Source organism: Vicugna pacos, unplaced genomic scaffold (assembly GCF_048564905.1).
Source record: "Vicugna pacos unplaced genomic scaffold, VicPac4 scaffold_19, whole genome shotgun sequence".
NCBI classification, from domain to species: Eukaryota; Metazoa; Chordata; class Mammalia; order Artiodactyla; family Camelidae; genus Vicugna; species Vicugna pacos.
Window position 1 is genome coordinate 65922673 of NW_027328740.1, and position 15688 is coordinate 65938360.

The window sequence follows — 15688 nt, forward strand, 5'->3', positions numbered from 1 at the left end:
TCCCTGGGTGTAGGAGAGGTGTCCTCATGTGAAGGAAAAGCCCAGCTAGGCTAACAAGGTAAGTCACAAATCTAAGTGTGATAAGTGTCGGTTTACTGCTCTAAGTTTTGCCAGGCTAAATCTTAAGTTTAGTGTCAGTTTACCTGGCTAACAAGCTAACTCGTAAATCCAAGCTCAACATGTGTCAGTAACGTGATCTATTACAAGTTGATAAGCTCCAGTGTACTGATTCCTTGCTTTTTGTTGTTTGAGCCTTATTGGCTAATACCCCCTTATTTGTAATTAACCCTTTAAAACCTCATGTGCACGTCTTGGAACTGCTCAGAACTTCGGAGCAGAAGCCCCTCTAAGCCCGCCGGCATAATAAATCTGAGTACTCCAACACTCCGATTGGTGCTTGTTTCTTGGCTGGCCTGTTATTTCCGTAACTCTCAGTTCCAGTGCCCAGCTTGCTAGGTAGATAGGAGTGTTACCGAGTCCAAATTCATTCTCAGTGCAGGACAGGCCAATAAGTTGGGAGACCAGCTGTTCGGTCATGGAATAGCAAGTTTCTGTAGACCTAAATGGCAAAATAATGTCTTGAAAAACCATCTCCCCAAATCACAATTCAGGCTCCTTTCCTACATGCTTGGTTGTTGCAATCTTCTTGGTGTAGGAATTCCTTCTTGTTAGAATCCTTTGTCCTTGCAGCTATCTGCCTGGGTCAAATCTTTGTAAACGACCAACAAAGCAAACGTTATTTTCTATTCTACAATTTGTATCTTTTTATGAATGAAAAGTGTTAAATATCCTTAAAGGTCAAAGCCTCCAGAAAAGGCTCTCCTGTATATTTCAGGCTCTAAGCAACATTGTTTTACAAGCAAGATGAAGCCTAGTAGACAGAGCATAAACTTAAATTCAAAGGATCAGATCTAATATGGAGTCACACTTGTTCTGTTCTATTACCCGGGTAGAAGCCACTTGAGGATTTAAATCCCTTTAAGTTAAAAATAACTAAAATCTTAATGGAATTTACATACATAGTTGGGAATGTGCATAGCATATATGGAAAATCACCCAAAGGATAGTAAACAGTGGCATTACCAGGGAGGGCAGACAGAACAGGGAATGAGGAAAAACTTCTTTCACTTGTGTATATTTGTGCTCTGTTTGAATTTTTTGAACCATTTGCTTGTATTTCTTTTTCAGTTAAAAAAAATATGTGTAATGGAGCAAAGGAATAACTAGCTCAGCAAATACAGCAGCCATGGAATCACTGAGTCATCACTTTTGATTTAAGCCACGAAGCATTGATTGACTCTCTCCAATGTGCCAAGTGCTGTTTTAAGACTTCTTTTATAATTATTATTATTATTATTATTATTATTATTATTATTATTATTATTATTACTACTACTACTACTACTACTATTACTATTACTATTACTATTTATTATTATTATTATTTTATTAAATAATAAGAAGGTACCCCTCACCCCTGCCCATGGCTGGTGGAAAACCAACTGAGTATTTTTGAGTTGTTTTCCAAGGAGTAGATATGATTTATAAACTGAAAACATATTCAGGGCATAATAGGCAGAGTGTGTTTCCAGCAGGCCAGACAGCTATGAAGGGTTTTCAATAGAGGCGCCCAGAGGCTGAGAGGGAAAGCCACCAGGATCCTACAGAAAGCTGCCCAAACTGCCTACTCCATGGCACTACTGAAATAGGAAAGAACAAATCTGACTCCATATTTGATCTGTTCCTGTGACTTTAACAAATCCAAGTTAATACGTTCCGGTCTTTTCATGGGTTATGATGTCACAGAGGAGACGGACATGTCAACAAGGAACCACTCTGCCATGATCACGGAGCCGGGGAAAGGGATGGGCTGCAAGATGTATGACACAGCCGCAACTGTGCCCGTGCTAGGCAGGTACTCAAAGCCGACTCAACAAGGTGTCAAACACCTGTGCCCACGTCCCCATCACCTGACATGTAATAAAGAGAAATGAAAACCTATAAAAGGCCAATAACCTTGGTGGATATACCGTCCAAAAGGGAAAGTCACAGTTTGACAACTGGCCTTCCCGTTTCCCTGGGATTTATTCTTGGAGAACCTTAAAAACCACTCCTCTCTCCTCAAGAAGTCCTGCATATTTGTCCTATCTTTGGCTCAGGGATGGAGCACGTTCAAGTGAACTTTAATGTCTGCACAGATTTGACTGTCTTTCTCCAGGTTCATTTGTCCATTCCAAAGAGGCCTGAGCTAAGTCCATCCTCCGTAATTTATATTCCCTACATTGACAGCTCATTGAGTCTGCAATTAAAAGCCAGCAGAACAAGACCGTCCTCAGCTAAAAAGTTCACCCACCCTTCACTGCTTTTTTAATCTCCTCTCCTGGCTAATTGTAACAGACAAACACCTCCCTCCACCAAGCTACCCAACTATGACATTTAGTCTCCCCAAAGAGAAAGTAAGGTCCATAAAAGAGGAGACAACTGCATAGTCACCTCTGAATTCCTAGCATATAGTAATGTCAATAAATAGAACTATGATTATTGCTACTTTCCTTTAAAACCTTTCTGGTTATTTGAATGAGACTTTGGAAGAGAGGTGTTTGTGGTCCAGTATCTTGATCCACAAGAATCTGGAGGCCTTTTTCGGAATGGATTTTCACTGATTCATTCAAAACACATCTTCTTAATCAAGGAGTAGCTGTGCTTTTCTGCCAAGAGTTTGTGGTCACTCTCATGCCAGAAGAGCTTTAAAATATATCCTTACTTTGGATTTGTTATTTTTCCCCTCTTCCAACAAAATTGACTTTCCTTACTTTCTTGCCTTGAGGAAATTTTTTTTCCAATTTCACCCTTTAGTTAACCAAGATTCTCGGGATGGGCTTGGTCAATAATATGATCAGCCATCCAACTCCCAGTGTGAGGGGCCTCGGGCTCACCTCCTGCACTCCTGCCAAGGCAACTGAAAATCAGTTCGGGAGCCAACCGGCATCCCAGGGTTTCTAAGGCTCGTGTATCTCCCAGAATCCCTGCTTTCTCGTTTGTCTTGGCTTCTGAGGATTCCCCCTTTCTTTCTTGACAATTAGTTGTGCTGTTAAAAAGATGAGGAAGGAAGGTTTTATTTCTTAATCAGCATTTTAAGGAACTTGTGTAATGAAGGTTTTCATGAGTTTCTAGAAACCTCCATTGCCGAGACAGAAAACACACTATACATTTTCTAAATTTAGCACTCATGTGCATTTTTTCTTTGCTTTTCTTAACTGTTAAATGATATTTTTTAATTAAAAAATAATAAGGCCCCAAATAAGATAGAACATTGAAGGGGCAAACAAAATTAAAGGGCAAAGACAGAAAAATGATAACTACTCTACAAAGCTAATATAATACATGCACTATGTATCAGATCAGCAATTCTCAGTAACAGCTAACTGAAACATGATCATGAGGTAAAACGTCTCTCCAGTCAGGAGATGGCCATAAGAAAATAGAATTAAAACAACAAACTAATATCCTAAGTCTGACGAGGTACAGAAGGCTACCAGCTAAATGTGTCTGCTTCTGGAAAAGAGGGAGACTCACCAGCTCTTTTCTGTGGAGCTTGAGCCCAGGGGAGGATGGTGAAGTGAGGTCAGTACGCACCCATTTAGCAAAGTGACTGATGAATAAAGAGACCTAAGCTTGGATGACAGACATGATACTACTATTCATTTGTCCTGTAAAGTATGTCTTCACGTTAAGTGATCAATACTTCGGGGTCCTCAGGGATTGAGATTATAGGAAAATGCACAGCCCGGGCCCAGATCTCCACTATGAGCTCATGACACTGTACTTAGATGTCTCAAGGGCACCTCCAACTTCACCTGCAAAGAGCTGACTTCACGGTGCTCCTCCCATAGTCGTCCTGCCCAGGGCACCTGTTCGGGGGGTAAGGTCTCCCTGCATCTCCCAGCTCAGGCCCATCACTCACAGATGTGAATGGACCCCTCCTTCAGGGCCCAGATATCCTCAGTCACCGAGACCCACCACCCTCACCTGACCTACCAGGTACTCACTGGCACTCCCTCAGTAGTGACTGTGTGCTGGGGACCACGCTGCACACTGTGCACACGTTACCTCACTGGATCTCCATAGCAGTCCTGGGAGGTCGGTGCATCATTGCTTCAATTGATTAGATAAATTGTTTCTCTTCCTTGAGTGCATGATCCAAAGTGACACGGCTGCTGAGCCACAAGCCTGGGACTGAAAACAACTTGAAAATTGAACACTGATACACGTCGCAGCCACCCTACTGACTCATCACATCACCTCCTGCCGAGCCTTCTAAATGTTTCCAAGCATTCTGTAAGACAGAAGTGATCTACGAGAGCACCCCACTCCCCTAGTTAAAATCTGTCAATGACGGTCCACTGCCCTTTGGAGAAAGCCCCACCGTGCCTGAGCACAGCCCAATGGCTCGGCATCCGCGTTCCTTGAGCAGCTGTGCCGCCTCATCCACCACGCAGCTCTACACGTGCCGTGTCCAGGACAGGGATGTTGACACCGTACAACCCAGGGCTTGTCTTACTCGAACAATCATCACCTTCTTCAGTGTTCATCTTCTTCATTGCTGACACTTAGAAAAATGTTTTCTTAGGATGAATCGATATCTTTTTCCTTACAACTTCCCATCATTGATAATGATCTCCCTCCAAAATAGAGAAGACCTAATTCTCAGTCTCCTTATCTGTAAAGTGAGAATAACAAGGAAATATGAGAAGTTTTAAGAGAAATAATATTCATGTGAGGCTGAGGGACAATTCCATCATACAGTAAGCACTCAATATGTGCTTACTTAATATTAATAAGGGTATATTGCATTCCAGCAACTTTCAATCAATGTTTTATGACTTTGTCCAACAGACTACTGACAAAATTTTAGACGAACCCCTTTGAGCAGATCAGCACAAGCTTACTGGGAGAGGTAAGCGCTGACTCCAGTTACAGCTGCAGCCACCCAGCACTACGGGGCGGGGGCAGTTTGCTCAAACTCTTACATGTTGCTTGAGCATTTAGTTGTCATTATTGAATAAAGACAGGTGTTCTTTAGTCAAAGCTCCTCAAACATAAATCTTCAAAGATTGATGCAAATTAGGTTTCAAGTACAAAACTCTAACTAGAATTTATTTGAAAATCATAATCTTAGCTACTCCGCACATCAAAAGGGCATGTTCTCAATGTATCTGACTAAATACACTGAAAGGGTTGTTTAAAAGAAATTATGAAGAAGCCATCCTGAATAAGCTCTCAGTATCATCTGCACAAAGCCCCACCCAAGGGTCTCATTTCTCACTTCCACATAGGTGTTCAGGCAGCTTAACTTGGGTCTTGGTTTCTTATAACACGGGGTGGGGAATAGTTATGGATAGATTTATGTAGCAAATATAAACCTAGGGTATTTGCTGTGAAGAAATTCTAGAAATAAGAAGATGGATATATAGTCCGACCCATAAGAAACTCAGCATTTCCATTTACAACAGCATTAAAAATAAAATGAGAGATACATTTAACAAAAATTTACAAGATTTGTACATTGAAATCTTTGAAGTATCACTAAAATAAATTTTAAAAGATCTACATATATGGAAGATATCCCATTTTCAAGGAATGATAGAAAATATTATTAAATACGTTAAGACTCCTCAAAGTGATCTACATATTCAGTGGAATCCCTATCAAAATTCCAGCTGACTTCTTTGCAAAAATTGAAAAACTGATCCCAAAATTCATATGGACGTGCAAGGGGCCCAGGACAGTCTAAACAACCTTGAAAAAGAAGAGTAAAGTAGGAGGACTCACTTTAAACTGTACTAAAATGCTATAGTACTAAGTCAGCATGGTACTGGCATAAGGTTGGATAAATAAATCTATGAGACACGATAAAAACCAAGGGGAAAAAACTTACATTTACAGACAGTTTTCCACAAGGGGGACAACACTCCATTGAAAGAATAGTCTATTCAACAAATGGTACAGGGACAGCTGGGTATCTGCAGGCAAAAGAATCAATCTGGAATCTGAACACTCATATTTTATATAACAAATAAAAATTAATTCAAAATAGATCACAGACAGAAATGTAAAAATTAAACCTATAAACTTTCTAAAAGAAGACACAGTATAAATCTTTGTGGTCTTAGGATAGGCTTTGGTTTCCTAGATACAATACCAAGAGCACAAGTGATAGAAGAAAAAGCAGATAAACTGGACTTTATCAAAATTAAAACCTTTTTCTTACAAAGGACATCATCAAGAAAGTGAAATGACAGTGGAAATGGGTATCTCAAGTGATAGAGTGTGTGCTTAGCAAGAAAAATAAAATAAATCAAAATATCTAATTACCTCCCCTGTAAAGAAATTGTTTTAATGTTTAAAAACATATAGTGAAAGGACAATGTGCAGAGTAGAAGAAAAATTTTGCAAAGCATGTATCTAATAAGAGAGTAGCATCCAGGATATATAACAAATGCTTACAACTGAGCAATACAAGAAAATAGACCCAAATTTTAAATTTACCACGAATTTAAATAGATATACAAATGGCCAATAAGCATATGAAATGATGCTCAGCATCACTAGTCAAATCAAAATCAAAATGAGATCTCATTTTACACCCACTAGGATGGTTATAACCAAAACATGGACAATGACAAATGTCGTTCAGGAGGCAGAGAAACCTCATATGCAGCCAGTGGAAAGGCACAATGGTGCAGCTTCTTTGGAGAAGTCTGGTATTTCCTCAAATGCTTATAGTTATATGGCTCAGCAATTCCACACCTACATATAGAGTCATCCCTCAGAATTCTCGGGGGGTTGGCTTCAGGAACCCCACACCCTGGAAACCATAATCCAAGGATGTCCGAGTCCCTTTATAATCAGCCATCTGAATCCATGTAGTGGAAAATACAGATATGGTGGGCCAACTCTACAGCCAACAGAATGATAATATATTCTCATAAAAAATTTCACATCAATATTCATAGCAGTATCATTCAGAGTAGCCAAAAGTTACTAACATTATCCATCCATCAATGAACGGATAAACAAAATTACCAAGAATAGGCCCACAAACTTTTGGTCATTGAAACTTTGCCAAAGGAGGTGAGAACATACAATGGAGTAAAGGCAGCCTCTTCAGCAAATGGTGTAGGGAAAACTGAACAGCTGCATGTAAATCATTGAAGTTGGACTACTCCCTCACAGCATACACAAAAATGAATTCAAAATGTGTTAAAAACTTAAACATGTAGACAAGACACTATAAATCTCTTAGAAGCAACCATAGGTAAAACATCTGACACATCTAAACAATGTTCTCCAAGAGCAGTCTACTCAAGCAATAGAAAAACAAACAAAAATATACAAGTGGGATCTAATTAAACTTACAAACTTTTTCATAGCTAAGGAAAGAGTAAGCAAAACAAAAACACAACCTACCTATGGAATGGGAGAAAATATTTGCAATAAATGAAACTGATAGGGGCTTAATTCCCAGAATATGTAAACAGCTTTTACACTTAATAAGAAAGAAAAACAAACAATTCAATTCAAAAATGGGCAGAAGTCCTAAAGAAACATTTCTCCAATGAAGACGTACAAATGGCCAGTAGGCACATGAAAAAATGTTCAATATCATTCTCAGAGAAATGCAAATCAAAACTGCAATCAAGTATCACCTCTAACCAGTCAGAATAGCCATCATTCAGAAGTTCACAGACAATAAATACTGGAGAGGCTGCGGAGAATTGGGAACACACCTACACTGTGGTGGGAATGTAGTTTGGTGGAGCCAATGTGGAAAACTGCATAGATGTTCCTCTAAAGAAAAAAATTGACCTCCCATATGAACCAGCAATCCCACTCCTGGGCATATATCTAGAAGGAACCCTAATTCAAAAAGACACCTACACCCCAATATTCACAGCAGCACTATTTACAATAGCAAGACATGGAAATAACCTAAATGTCCACTGACAGATGACTGGATAAAGAGGTTGTAGCATATTTGTCCAATAGACTACTATTCAGACATAAAATAATAATAAAATAATGCCATTTGTAGCAACATCAATGGACCGGGGAATGTCATTCTAAGTGAAGTAAGCCAGAAAGAGAAAGGAAAAAACCATGTGAGATCGCTCACATGTGGAATCTAAAAAGAAAAAAATAAAACAAAGAAACAAAAAGATAAACTAATCTACAGAACAGAAACAGACACAGAGTCATAGAAATCAAACTATGTTTACCAGAGGGGAAAGGGTGTGGGAAGCAATAGTTTGGGAGTTCAAGATTTGCAGATACTGAGTATGTAAAGAATAAACAACAAGTTTATTCTGTAGAGCACAGGAGAATATATTTAATATCTTATTGTAACGTATGTTTAAAAAGAGTATGAAAATGAATACATGTATGTTCCTATTTAACTGAATTGTTGTGCTGTACACAAGAAACTAACACAACATTATAAACTGACTAGACTTCAATGAAAATATATTTAAATAGACCAAAAACGAAAACAAAGAAAAAGGATATTATCAAACAAAGACTACAAAGTACTGATTCAGGTTACAATATGGAAGAACCTTGAAACTTTATGCTAAAATAAGCCAGACACAAAAAGCCAAATAGTGACCTTTAAGGTGAGCTGTATCTAAGCGTTTATTGTACTACTCCTGTAAATTTTCCGGAGGTTTGAAATCTATCAATATCAAAATAAAATGTATTATACATTAAAAACTTAAAACGCTTCTTCACAGGAGGGCTTTAATTATTAAATGCTGAAACGCATGTAAAGCGCTTGGAACAACACTTTGCACGTCCACACACAATCACTACTGTCACTACCACTCAGAGGGTGGTGCCAGCGCTGATGAGAGCTGCCTCCACTCGATCCCCTGCAGACAGAAGTGAGGGCCTGAGATCTGACAGGCAGGGTGAGCGTGAACCTGGGTAAGACCCAGCCACGTCCCAGACTCTGCATTACCCGACTTTCTTATACAAACTGCAACATGTGTAATGTAAACATGCTTGAGGGACGTATCTTACAACACAGGGAATACAGACAATGTTTTACAGTAAATATAAATGGAGCATCTATTGTACACCTGAAACTAATATCATATTTTAACTCAGCTATATCTTTATAAAAAATTAAAAAATAATTTTAAAATGTTATCACTTTAATATTCAATTCGGTTTTTAAGTAACTACTAAACAGCTTAGAATATATAAAAGCATTTAATTGTGCTGTTGGTTTACATATTTATTTACATTCAGACTCTTGCTTACAGAGAATTTAAACAATTCTATTAAACACAGCTTAACAACCATAATAAAAAAAAAGGCAAAACTGAGAATGAAGAGAAAATGGAGATTCAATACTTAAATGAAACCAGGGGGAGATAAACTCATAAAAAGGGATTCCATGAAGTCAGGGCAAGTGTTAAAGGCTGACTAGGAATTCAGCTGTAAGATTCTTGGCAGCTAAAGCAAAAAGAAAAAGATGATGGGGCGGGTGGTAGAGCGTGTGCTTAGGGTGCACGGGGTCCTGAAAGTAAGCCCCAGGGCCTCCACTAACAGATAAATACATCTAATTACCTCACCCCCCAAAAGAGTTTCAAAGAAAGAAAAAGAGATATTTCTTTCCCAAAAAACCCTGATATTAAATTTAGATTAAATACATAAAAAAAGAAAAATAGAGAAGATAAGTGACACTGTGAAGGAAAAGCCCAGCTGGGCTAACAAGCTAAGTCACAAATCTAAGTGTGATAAGTGTCGGTTTACTGATCTAAGTTTTGCCGGGCTAACTCGTAAATCTGAAGTTTAGCATCAGTTTACTGGGTTAATAAGCTAAATCGTAAATCTAAGGTCAACAATTGTCAGTAACGTGATCTTTCCAAATTGATAAGCTTCAGTGCACTGATTCCTTGCTATTTGTTGTTTGAGCCTTATTGGCTAATAGCCCCATACTTGTAATTAACCCTATAAAACCTCATGTGCAGGTCTTGGAGGTGCTCAGAGCTTCAGAACAGAAGCCCCTCTGAGCCCGCCAGCATAATAAATCTCAGTACTCCAACCCTCTGAGTGATTCTTGTTTCTTGGCTGTCCTGTTGTTTCTGTAACAACAAAACCGATGATGCCCGTGAAATAAATCTCCGGTGACTGCTGTCAGGTCCCCATGTCTCACGTGGGAAAGTCTGAAACATCCTTCTCACCACTCAGAGTCATTATAAGCCCACCCCACCACTCCCGCCATTAAATGCAGGAGCACAGGCAGGGCCCAGCCTTTGCTCTCTCTGTGCCATCACAGTGAGATAGGATGGAAGGGGGCAGAGCACAGCCATTCTAGGAAGGCCACAGCAATTAACATCAAAATGGTGAAGGATTCAAACCCCAATAGGCCTTGAGTCTCAGGATGAAGAGATTTAACTTCTAGCAGGTCTTAAGCTTCAGTAAACACCCATTGTAATAGTAACATGGTGAATAACATGCCCCAGGCACCATGGCAGTCCCAATGTTAGCTACCAAATGTCACATTGTGGGAAATGGCCAACTCCCTGGGAATCCCAGCCCCTTGCCCTAAGGCTGGTCCTTCTACTTATTAGCATATGAAACCACCAAGCTCAAGAAAACAAGCAACACAGCGCCACCTCGCAGTCACCACTCTCTCACCCTCTTCGGAGAAGACCCACACTCTGTCTGTGGAGTGTGCACCTACTTTTAAACTGAGCATCAAACCCCCACACCTCGTGAAGTTTCTCTTGCATTTCAATGTATCTCTCTGAATAAATCTACTTTTACTCAACACTGGCTTGCTCTTGAATACTTTACTGCATGAAGCCAAGGAACAAAATCTGGTGGGGCACATCCCAGGGGCTCAACCAAAGCCTGGGACACAGCCCTTCTCATGCCCAACGTTTTTTATTCTTGTATCAACAGGACTGGGCTGTGAAGGGAAGTCTGAAGCCCCAGCTAAGGAACAGAAGCAGCCTCCAGGGCTCCAATTGGCGGGCAGCCTCTCCCCCAGCAAGGGCCTTGGCGTCTGCCCGGTTCTCTGTGTTTCTCCTTTGTGCTGACTCCCCAGCCAGACAGCGTAATCCTAGGCCTGTCCCCACAAAACCCTTCTCTCCAAAATACAAGCACATCATGTCACAATCCTCTTGTTCAACCAGGAAATGTACTGCCCACTTTTTTCCTCCCCAATAAAGTACCCAACTGTCCTCCCTCCCATCACACCACTTCTTTCTTTGTGAGAACTCTGCACTCGCCAGACTCCATCCTGAACCCAGGTGCCTTGCTGGTTGGGACCGGGATGTTTCTTTCTCACACAGCCTGCGTCCTTTCACTTTCCCCTTGTTACCTTAAAAAAGCCTTTCCTGAGTCACCCACCCCCCTGATTCTGAACTTCACAAAATGCTGAGGTTGAAGTCACTATGTCCATACCTCCCAGGTTTGGCTAGGTTTCCTTCCCAAGATCTTCATTAAGGAGCTGCATCAAGAAATTAAAAGAGGCTATTTTTACATCTGAGCGGAGGAACCTGCAAGAAATTTAAATGGCATTGAAGAGAGAGTTAACCAGGACAGAGAATTCGCAGGTCCTAGTCAAAAGTGTCATGAGGCAAAATGTTCCTCAAAGGCTCAGAGTGTCTTCTGAACACGGAGTCTGCAGGGAGGATGTGACAGGCAGTGAGTGGGGTGAGTGATAAAGGGTACACTCCCCCAGCTGGGGAAGAATAGGTTTTTTTCTAGTTTTCCAAACAATTTCTTACTACCTTTTACTCTTATTGTCACATACAATTTCCTACGAATTAAGCATATCAATGTCAGTAATTTGGGCCACTTGGGAGAAGCTACACGATGCCATTCACAGGGCTGGGGCATGACAGCCACACCAGTCTAAGTTGAAAGACAAGTGGGGGTATTTCCAAGGTAATCACTGGCATGCAGCAAACTCCCCAGCTTCAATGACCTCATCTCAAAGGTGGGGCCAATAAAACTACCAAGCAAAGTGCGTGATGATTATGGCCGACACCTTTTTGCTAGGTAAGTGCCCGTGAAAGCTGCCGCTTAATGGGGAATGAGTACGATCAATGAGGCCATGTCTACCTAGCCACACGAGCCCTGCCTTCCTGCCTTGGTGCAGCAGCAGAGCTTGTATAGCTGAGATGAACGCCCCCAGAGCAGCCCCGACGGGAAAACTCCCAGCTCTGCATGACGAGACGTGTTCCTTTCCTTCTCAGAGCTGATCACACTTTGCTGTCATCTCTTTTTATGTTTATCCCTTTTGTAACTGCCTCTCCTTCGGAGTTTTTGATCAAGCAACACAGGGCCAGTTGTGTCTTGTGGCCTGCCGGATATTCTGGGCAGGGAAACAGCCTACCCCACATCTGGCTCTGGTGCTGAGAAGAGAGGGCACATGGCCCAGGGGCCCATGCTGAACAGAGGCCCCTGCACCCAAAATTATGGTCTGACTTTGGGCAAATTACACAGTCTTCTTTATCATGAGATTCCTCATCTGTCCATGAAAATAACTGCCCATGGCACACAGAGTTACAAGGATTAAAGGAAATCACCAAATTTACAACCTAGCCAAGGGGCTACCAGTGCGTCCTCAACAGACAAATGCTGCCTTTACGGCTCTGACACACTCTTAGCGGGGCGGCGCCACACAGTGAACACTACTAAGTGCCAGTGTGTTAAGTGCTTCATGTGTGCTATAATACTCTTTAAAACTTACAACAATCCCAGGAAGAAACGAATATTATCATGCCCATTTCACAGATTCTCCAACAGTTTAAGAGAGTTTACATTCTAGTCCAAGGCCCTATGGTGAAAAAATGGCGATTTAAACCGGAATCTGGGCCCAGGCCTTGGCTCCATCTCTATCCCATCCACCTGACCACTTGCTTATGAATTCCACCGGTCCAATACACAAGTTTGCAGCCGGCCAGCTCTTAAACGCAATGTGTGCCACCGTTTGTCAGTGTTGGTTAATTACCATAAACAGTTCTCAGAAACCACTACAGTGAAGAAAATTGGACTTAAGGAATTCTGCACTGAGTTCTCCTGTAATGTGCAGAAACCCTTCCCTGCACCACCAAATCCAAGTGTATGTTTCCTCCATGTATATGTTTGCACACGGCTTATTAAAGTAGAAGGTACCTGCAGTAATTCCATCTCGGTTGCTTTCCAAGGTTGCAGATTATACATAATCAGTCTGTGAACGAACATAGTACAATGTGAATGAGAATACTGCAACCATGACAGTAAACAAAGAATACTGAAACCAAGTCATTAAAGGCTGCCACCACCCCCCAGCTAGGACAAGCCTGCAGCCCAGCCGCTACAGCAACTCACAATGGTGTCCTCTGAGCAGAATCAGAATAAGAAAAGACAGGCTACTTACTGGTCCTAGATAGCTAGGTGCTTGTCTAAAGATTGAATTCAGTGAGTCCAAAATATTTGCTTCCTACCATACATAGAAAAGCACTAAAGTCTTGAACTTGAGATACCTGGCTTTATTTAGATAACAAGCAATCTTTTATTGTTCCAACAATCTGGTCTTTGTTGTAAAGCTCCTATATATCCTAGCTCCTCCGCAACCTCTTTGGAGTAGTCCCTCAGAGAGATCTGGCAGGCTGTCATCCCGGCTCGAGCCCTCCCGCCAAATAAAACATAACTCTTAACTTTTAGGCTGCACATGTATTTCACTCAACAGTTTTGGACACCTTGAAGGGACACACGGCAGACTTCTCTCCACCTGGACTCTCCGAGTAACTGGAGCCTTGGTACCAGCAGTGGCCCTTTGTGCCATCCGCCTCCTCGGGGAGTCCAGATGAATTTGGGTGAGTCTCTCCTGGTTCTCGGATCTCACATATTGGTTGATGATCCTGAGTTTTATCTGGCGGTGTATCCAGGTACGTGGCCCTCCAGTTGAAAGAAATTGGGGTGAATTACCCACCCAGTGGAGACATACTGGGTGGGGCCTGGTTGAAAGTTAACAGGAAATACCCACCTTGAGGAGATGTCCAAAGTGGGGCTGGTGGAAATATATGAGGAAAATACTCACCCAGGGGAGACATCCCGAGTGGGTCCAAGTTGAAAGACACTGGGTTCAGGACTGAGTGGTTAGGTAAGAGGCTGGTCTAATATTTTCATCAATTTGGTTACAACCATTGAATTTTTCAGGATAAAAGTAAAACTCTTATGAGGAACCTTTCAACTCGAGAATTCGGACCATCCTCCTGGCTCGTAACAGCTTTCTCGGGTGACAGAATCTTCCAGCAGTGGTAGTGACAAAGACTTCATGCCACCAAGTTGTCCCTGTGGGAAATCTTACCAACAAATTTATTCTGGGAACCCGACCTTACAATGGGGAATAGAACATTCAAAAAAAATAAAGAAAAGAAAAGGAAAGAAAAGAAAAAGAAATGACAGATTGCCTGTCTCCAACTATTACCCCAGCCAGGTTTATGTACATACAAAACTTACAACATTAATTGGGAGTAAGAAAAAAAAACTCACTCTGAAAGTAATTGACAGGCCTGATAAAAACATTTTTTGGAATTCTGAACTTATAAAAACAAAATCCCCTTTAGGGGGAACTTGGATTTCTCTTCCTGTGTCCTTGAAATGTAAATTTTTTATCTTTCTCTGGGTGTATTAAGTGTGTGTATGTATGTATATATATATTTACTTTATTTTTTAAAGGAAACCTTGGACTCTGTCATACAAAATGTTCAACAATTGTGTACATATGGTGGCCACGCAAATAAATTGGGATTCTAAGCAATTCTTTGATTGTACCAATTTTCAGATATTTTGCCATCTTAAACTTTGCTGCATCAGCCTGGACCACAATGGCCTTTAGCTTTTGGAGAGAAAACCTTTGAATTTTATTTAGGCAACACCCCGACAATCATGTGGAAGAGCCGCTTCATCTTATTGGTTTAAAATCACTATATATATATATATAATTTATATATATATTTATATATATATAAATTGATGGCCATATGATGGATCTTTTAATTTGGAAAAACTTTTAAATTGGTGAAAGTTTTAAGAGATCTCATTATAAACAGCTGTTTTATTGGTACCTATTAAAATCAAGTTTAAATGTAGAAAAATATATCTAATGGTTAACCTAAGAACTTAGTTAAAAAAATAAAACTGTTTTGAAAAGCTACATTTGTGTTTTTCCTTCCCAATAAATGGTTCTAGAGATGCTAATAAAAACTTAGAAAAATTAATGTTAATTAAATTGAATAACTGGAAAAAAGATTGTAAAAATGTCGAAAAAAAAACGATAAGTAGCTTATCCCAAATGGATAAATATTTTTATATGGTTATTTTGGATGAGATAAATAAAATGGACATTTTTGGATTTACATACAAGGTTTTGATACTACGCTACTTAAAGTTAAAAAAAAGGACCAAAGAAATCACCTACTCCCCCCCAGCATTAAAGTTCAAACAAGTCCGTTTTATTTACCACAGTTTAAAATATATGTATATATAGACTGAAATACTTGAACAATGATTGCGATAACAGACCAATTAATGAAATTAAAAACTGAGAAGGGCCTAAGCTCTTTGGCTGAAACTTGGGCATCCTAGAGACTGTTCTATAAAATTATATACAATGCACAAAAAA

General features: G+C 40.4%; 1 long non-coding RNA gene across 1 annotated transcript; it reads right to left on the bottom strand.

Moving 5' to 3' along the window:
• Positions 1 to 4458: 4458 nt before the first annotated feature.
• LOC140693167 (uncharacterized) lies at positions 4459 to 13465 on the bottom strand. Its single transcript, XR_012068878.1, has 4 exons — positions 13195 to 13465; positions 11476 to 11570; positions 5939 to 6023; positions 4459 to 4720 (listed from the first exon to the last, which is right to left on the bottom strand). It is a non-coding gene; the product is annotated as an uncharacterized lncRNA (long non-coding RNA).
• Positions 13466 to 15688: the final 2223 nt, after the last annotated feature.